This window comes from Muntiacus reevesi, chromosome 21, assembly GCF_963930625.1.
Source record: "Muntiacus reevesi chromosome 21, mMunRee1.1, whole genome shotgun sequence".
Lineage (NCBI taxonomy): Eukaryota > Metazoa > Chordata > Mammalia > Artiodactyla > Cervidae > Muntiacus > Muntiacus reevesi.
The window spans coordinates 32,534,216-32,541,645 of record NC_089269.1 but is presented as its reverse complement, the minus strand read 5'-3'; the positions used below and the strand labels follow the sequence as shown (position 1 = coordinate 32,541,645).

The 7,430-nt window shown below is 42.3% G+C and overlaps 1 pseudogene; it reads right to left on the bottom strand.

Annotated features, from left to right (window-relative positions):
- Window positions 1-746: 746 nt before the first annotated feature.
- Window positions 747-7,207, bottom strand: LOC136152337 (small ribosomal subunit protein uS2-like; annotated as a pseudogene).
- Window positions 7,208-7,430: the final 223 nt, after the last annotated feature.

Below are 7,430 nucleotides of genomic sequence, written 5' to 3'. Positions count from 1 at the left end.
CTGAGGGAACCAGATCTGAAAGAGACACGTGCACCCCAATGTTCATTGCAGCACTGTTTATAATATCCAGGACATGGAAGCAACCTAGATGCCCATCAGCAGATGAATGGATAAGGAAGCTGTGGTACATATACACCATGGAATATTACTCAGCCATTAAAAAGAATTCATTTGCATCAGTTCTAATGAGATGGATGAAACTGGAGCCCATTAGACAGAGTGAAGTAAGTCAGAAAGATAAAGACCACTACAGTATACTAACACATATATATGGAATTTAGGAAGATGGTAATGATAACCCTATATGCAAAACAGAAAAAGAGACACAGATGTACAGAACAGACTTTTGGACTCTGTGGGAGAAGGCGAGGGTGGGATGTTTCAAGAGAACAGCATCGAAACTTATATATTATCTATGGTGAAACAGATCACCAGCCCAGTTTGGATGCATGAGACAAGTGCTCGGACCTGGTGCACTGGGAAGACCCAGAGGGATCGGGTAGAGAGGGAGGTGGGAGGAGGGATCGGAATGGGGAATACATGTAACTCCATGGCTAATTCATGTCAATGTATGGCAAAAACCACTACAATATTGTAAAGTGATTGGCCTCCAACTGGTAGAAATAAATGAAAAAAAAAAAAACTTGTAGAAATTGCTTATTTTCCATCAATCTTTTTTCCACTTTCTGTAGAAGAGTCTGTGGACAAAATCAGCTTAAGGCAACTCATTGGTTGTTCCTCCATGTTCAGTGGTGAGGCAATGGGAACTGCAGGCCAGTCATCAATAGAAAACTGCTGAAAAGGCCTTCAGACCAACCTGCAACTTCAGGTTGAGTAGCAGTAAACTCAGAAACCAGGGCAGTGCATTCATTCTGAAATGTCTCTTTGATCCCAGCCTTTTCTGCAGCACCCTGCTCATTTTTTTTCAATCTCTTTAGGATTTCTGTAGAAGCAGAGATTAGGCATGACCTCCCATGAGTGTACCTGGGAGATGATGCCACGCATACACAGAACTTCCAGGGCAGTGTCACCATATCAGACCTTCTGAGTGATCTCCATTGTGGGTGCATGGATGGCCATGTCCACATAGCACAGAGGAGCGTCTGTGTTACACAGAGCAAGAGAAGGCAGGAGATGCCTCTGTGAGAGACTAGTTGTCAGTATTGGGCTCAGAAACCACCAGACGTGTCAGCTCCAGGCAGCCTAGATCTGGTTCCAAGTTCCAGGAGTGAAGCAGCTAGCAGTGGAAGTCACTCTGCAGCAGCATCAAACTTCAGCTCCACTCATGGGTCAGTATTTCTGGATGATGTGCCATTGATATCAGCTGGGTTTTCAAAGGCAACAATGGCACCAGCGGCCAGCTTCTCTCAGGTTTTCTTCAGATTTGTGATGTAGATGCTATGGCTCAGTGAGTAAAGAATCTACTTTCAATGCAGAAGATACAGGAGATGTGGGTTTGACCACTGGGTCTGGGAGACCCATGGAGGAGGAAATGGCAACCCACTCTAGTATTCTGGCCTGGAGTATCCCATGGGCAGAAGACCCTGGTGGGCTACAGTCCACAGGGTCCAAAGAGTTGGCCCTGACTGAGCACTCATGCTTGCCATCCCTTGCCTTTTGTGACTGTTCCATTTAGAAGTCAGGATTGGTATCACCTAAGTGAGTTTTATGGCAAATAGTGGGGAAACAGTGGAAACAGTGGCTTACTTTATTTTTCTGGGCTCCAAAATCACAGCAGATGATGATTGCAGCCATGAAATTAAAAGACGCTTACTCCTTGGAAGGAAAGTTATGACCAACCTAGGCAGCATATTAAAAAGCAGAGACATTACCTTGCCAACAAAGGTCCATCTAGTAAAGGGTATGGTTTTTCCAGGAGTCATGGATGGATGTGAGAGTTGGACCATAAAGAAACCTGATTGCTGAAGAATTGATGCTTTTGAACTGTGGTGTTGGAGAAGACTCTTGAGAGTCCCTTGGACTACAAGGAGATCCAACCAGTCCATTCTAAAGGAGGTCAGTCCTGGGTGTTCATTGGTAGGTCTGATTTTGAAGCTGAAACTCCAGTACTTTGGCCACCTGATGCAAAGAGCTGACTCATTTGAAAAGACCCTGATGCTGGGAAAGATTGAGGGCTGGAGGAGAAGGGGATGACAGAGGATGAGATGGTTGGCATTACCGACTCGATGGACATGGGTTTGGGTGGGCTCTGAGAGTTGGTGATGGACAGGGAGCCTGGCGTGCTGAGGTTCATGGGGTCGCAAAGAGTCGGACACAACTGAGCGACTGAACTGAACCGAACTGAACTGAACTGAAGTGAGTTTCTGCTGAGAGTAATTTGAGGACATTTTCCTCTTTTATTTTCAGGAAACCAAGGGCTCTGAACGTTGTGAAGGGTTTCCTCTAAGTTACAACAGAACCCAGAACAGTGTTGTGTGGATTCCTCTCTGGGTAGCATTTGTTGTTGTTCAGTTGCTCAGTTGTGTCCAACTCTTTGTGACCCCATGGACTGCAGCACTCCAGGCTTCCCTGTCTTACACCATCTCCCAGAGCTGGCTCAAGCTCATGTCCATTGAGAAAGTAGTGTCATCCAACCGTCTCGTCCTCTGTAATCACCTTCTTCTCCTGCCTTCAATCTTTCCGAGTATCAGGGTCTTTTCTAATGAGTCAGCTCTTCACATCAGGCAGCCTATAAAGAAAGACTAATCACAGTTATTTTCAATTCTGTTTGATAATTCCCAAATCTGTGTCACATCTGACTTGAGTTCTAATGCTTGATCTGTGTTCACTTCATACTGTTTTTAATTGCCTTTGGAAGGCCTTGAAATTTTTTGTTGAGAGGTAAATATGATGTGCATGAATAATTAGAATGAGGTAAAGAGTGCTTTAGGATGAAGATTTATGTTAATTTTTGCTGGGGCAATAGTTTCTAGAAGATTCATATTCATCAAACCTCCTTGTTTCGGTTTCCCTCCTGACATTGGGCTTCCCTGAGAATGCCTCTTCAGAGAAAGTCTGCTTTTTGTAGGACTAAGAGATGTAATCCACTGTTTTACTGGAGCCCTGTTGGTGTGGAAGTATGGCGTGGACAAGGGGAGCATTCTATAATCCTTCAATTAAATTACAGTGTTTTAATCAGCCTTGTTCTTGAACTGTGACCTTCACAGGTGTTTCTCTGTGATAAAGCTTCACCCACCCGCCTACCTCCATATACTTCCTTCCCTGGCTGCAGCCTTTCCAACCTATTTTCCTTGAGCCTCTGATCCCTGTTGACTATGTTTTTGTTTTTGTTTTCCCTCTCTAGGAGTACAGCTGACTCATTGAAAAAGACCCTGACGCTGGGAAAGATTGAAGGCAGCAGGAGAAGAGGGCAACAGAGGGTGAGATGGTTGGGTGGCATCACTGATGCAATGGACATGAACTTGGGCAAATTCCAGGAGATGATGAAGTACAGGGAAGCATTGTGTGCTGCAGTCCATGCAGTCACGAAGAGTCAGACACGACTTGGTGACTGAAAAACAAACAAAAAAAAGGTAAAACAGGAAGCCTGGGGGGTGGGGGGAGTGGTTGGAGTGGGAGGGATTCCCTTCGACTAACCGAAATTGTTAATGTTCAGTTATTCAGTCGTGTCCAACTCTTTGCAACCTCGTGGACTGCAGCATGCCAGGTTTCCCTGACCTTCACCATCTCCCAGAACTTGCTCAAACTCATGTTCATTGAGTCAGTGATGCCATCCAACCATCTCATCCTCTGTCGGCTCCTTCTCCTGCCTTCAATCTTTCCCAGCATCAGGGTCTTTTCTAATAATGCAGCTCTTCAGATTAGGTGGCCAAAGAACTGGAGCTTCAGCATCAGTCCTTCTAATGAATATTCAGGATTGATTTTCTTTAGGATGGACTGGTTTGATCTCCTTGCAGTCCAAGGGACTCTCAAGAGTCTTCTCCAATACCACAGTTCAAAAGCATCAATTCTTCAGTGCTCAGCCTTTTTTATGGTCCAACTGTTACACCCATACATGACTACTGGAAAAACCTTCAACTGGGATATGGTTCAGAAAAAAGTCTTTTTGCCAGGAGAATATCCTTTGTTATGGTTAGACTGTTGGTTTATTTCACAGTGATTACTCTTTCCTTCCCCGCAAAAGCCACAGGGATCTTTCTTGGATCTTCACAGTGAGAACCTAGTGGAGATTCAAAAACTCAAAGCCCATGAAAATGTGGGGGCCCTTGTAAACCTGCAACCCTAGGAGTTTCTCACTCTCAATGCTAGTCCATATTCAGTTTCCAGCTGTTCAACAAAATTAGCATTTCAGTGTTCCTACCAGTTTATGGCTCCAGCAGCTTTTGGCCCAGGTCAGCAAGTCTTACCTGTGTCTCTCCGGATGAATTTGCCTCTTCAGATTTTTGCCTGGTAATTTGTCCTAAAACCCCACTTCGCTGATGGATTCAAGAGAAGACATGGCTTTTCAGTTGGGTCAGCTTTTTCTTGTTGTAGGGACAGCAGTGGCAACTTCCAAGGTTTTCATCTGTCAGAGTGAACCCTGAAGCCTAACTAAGTTATATAGAATTGTAGATTTCTAAACTTGTAGGCACACATAGTAATTAAACACAAGATTTAAAAGTGTTCTACTAGAACTAAATATCTTGTCATTGAAAAATAGTTTAAAACATTAGGAAAATTGTCAGTATTTAATATTTTTTGAAGGTTAATGTTTTGATTTTTGTCAGTTTTCACTGTTGACACAGTGAATATTTTCTTTAGTAATTTCATTTATGAAACTGCTGCTTCTCAATTAATAAACATAGCAATAGCAATCACTGCCAATTTCATGAAATCTTCCTCAGAGGTTACATTATTTCTACTCACATTAATCAAGAGTAATGCTCGTTCTTATTTTATTCTGTAGATTTATTTAGGAGATTAATAGGTTTATTTGAATAACTCAGGATATCTGGATACTTTGATCAAGTTCAGCATTTCACTATACAGTGAAACTTTATTTATGAAACTACTCACTTTTTTCCCTTAACCTAAAATACTTTAAAAATCACCTTTAGTGTCACAATATCAGGATTATTCTGATTATTGAAGCTTTTTGGGAATAAAGGGAACGTACTCTTACTGATGGGGTTTAGAACCTGCTACCTCCAAATATGGGTGCACTCTTGAATAGTTGAAGGAATTTGAGAAATGAAACATGCTAGAAAGACTCTCTGCTCTTCTCCTCTGAAGCAGGTCACAATGACCTCAAGTGAGAGGTGCCCTAACTTTTTTTAGGAAAACTAATTAATTAACTGATTTTTGAGTGCCCTGTGTCTTTGTTGCTGTGAACAGGCTTTCCCTAGTTGTGGCAAGTGAGGGCTACTCTAACTGTGAGGTTCAGGCTTCTCATTGTGGTGCCTTGTCTTGTGGAGTGCAGGCTCAGGAGTTGTGGTACACGGACTCCATGGCATGTGGAATCTTCCTGGACCAGGGATTGAACCCATGTCCCCTGCATTGACAGGTGTATTCTTAACCACTGGGCCACCAGCGAAGTCCTAAAGGTGCCCTGTCTATACCAGGAGGTAAGGAGTGTCCTACTTTTTGAATGTGAATGAATAGGTCTTGCTAAGATTCTCCCAGTTTCCTACATTTAGCTCATATCTTTTTCATCTTATGACATATTTCCACAACTTGTCACTCTTCATCAAATTCAGCATAAAAACATGCAGGTTTATCTGGTTCTTTGGGTCTTAGGAGGGCTCTTGTGTCACATAAAACTTACATTTTTAAGCTAAATACATATGTTTGCTTTCCTCTAATTAATCTGCCTTTTGTTACAGAGATCCAGCCAAGAATCTGGAAGGGTAAAAGGAAAATGATATTTTTTCTTCTAGACATTACAAAGACATTACATTGTTTTCTGTTAGTTTGAGGTACTCACTGACAGATGTTGCAACAAATCATTAAATTTATCCAAGTTTAGATGATTGTTATTTTGGTATATTATAATGAAGGGTTTCCTCATTTGAGTGGCTCTATGTTAATTTGATATCTTGTCTCACTGGCCAGGCCAATTGTGGGTCAGAGATGGGTGTGTGTGTGCTAAGTCACTTCAGCTGTGTCAGACTTTTTACAATCCTATGGACCATAGCCCACCAAGATCCTCTTTGTCCATGGAGATTTTCCAGGCAAGAATACTGGAGTGTGCTGCCTCTAGGGGATCTTCCCAACCCAGGGATTGAACCCACGTCTCCTATATCTCTTGCACTGGCAGGAAGGTTCTTTACCTATACCCTTTGTTTAAGGTTGTGGTTTCAATTGGCCAGTCCTGGGAAGCAAGTTTGCCTCTGTGTAACTCAATCACATTGGTGGTTTCTTGAATTGCTCTATAAGTATAGGCTTAAATACACATAAATTTAAATGGGGATATATTCTTAGTTGGGCTTTCCAGGTGGCTCAGTGGTAAAGAATCTGCCTGCAATGTAGGAGACCCGAGTTCCATCCCTGAGTTGGTAAGATCCCCTTTAGGAGGGGCATGGCGGCCCATGCCACTGTTCTTGGCTGGAGAATCCCAGGACAGAGGAGCCTGGGGGGACTCAGTTTATAGGTTTGCAAAGAGTTGGACATGACTGAAGTGACTGAGCACACACATACATAATCTTAGTTGAAGTAACCTGAAACCCTGAAATTCTATGGGACAATGAAGAAGGTAAAATTTGAAGCCTAGTTACTTCTGGATGCAGTTCATGAAGAATGGAAACTAGTTGGGATTTCTCACTTTTTCAGTGGAGTGAAATTTACAAAAAAAAAAGGCCTCATTTTTTTTTTTTTTTAAATCAGTCTGAATTCCCTGTATAGGTATCTGACTTGTCTAGGAAGAAAGATGTGAAATTTCTCCAAGTCAGTTCAATCTCCTGCTCTCACATAACTATTTCACATATTCTCCTTTCTACCAAAGCTCCCAACAACTCCTCCTTTCTTCTCATTTTTAACTGATGGAGTTATTACTTATTTCATGGAAAAAAGTACCAATCTGCCAACCTTCATCTGTAATCATATACCTTGTATTCCCTCCTGCAGTTAAACATGATGTCTCTTATCACCTCTCACCTGTTCAAAGCCTTCACTCCTGCAATTGTCCGCTCTCTCTTCCATTAAAAAAGAAGGGGAAAAAAGGACAACAAACTCACCTTGATTCCACATCTCCTTCAGCAACATTTTTCATTTCTCTGCTCCCTCTTATAGCCGTATCTTTTAAAAACAACTGTCTCTACCCTTTGTCTATAATTCCTGGTTTGCCTCACTCTCTTGAACCTACTCCATTCTGCTTCTTATCTCTTTTTCTCCACAAGAACTGTTTGTTCAAGGTCACCAGTTACCTCTATGCAGCCAAATTCAATAGGCAATTCTCAGTGCTGATATAGCCTTACCTGTAAGCATCTTTTGTC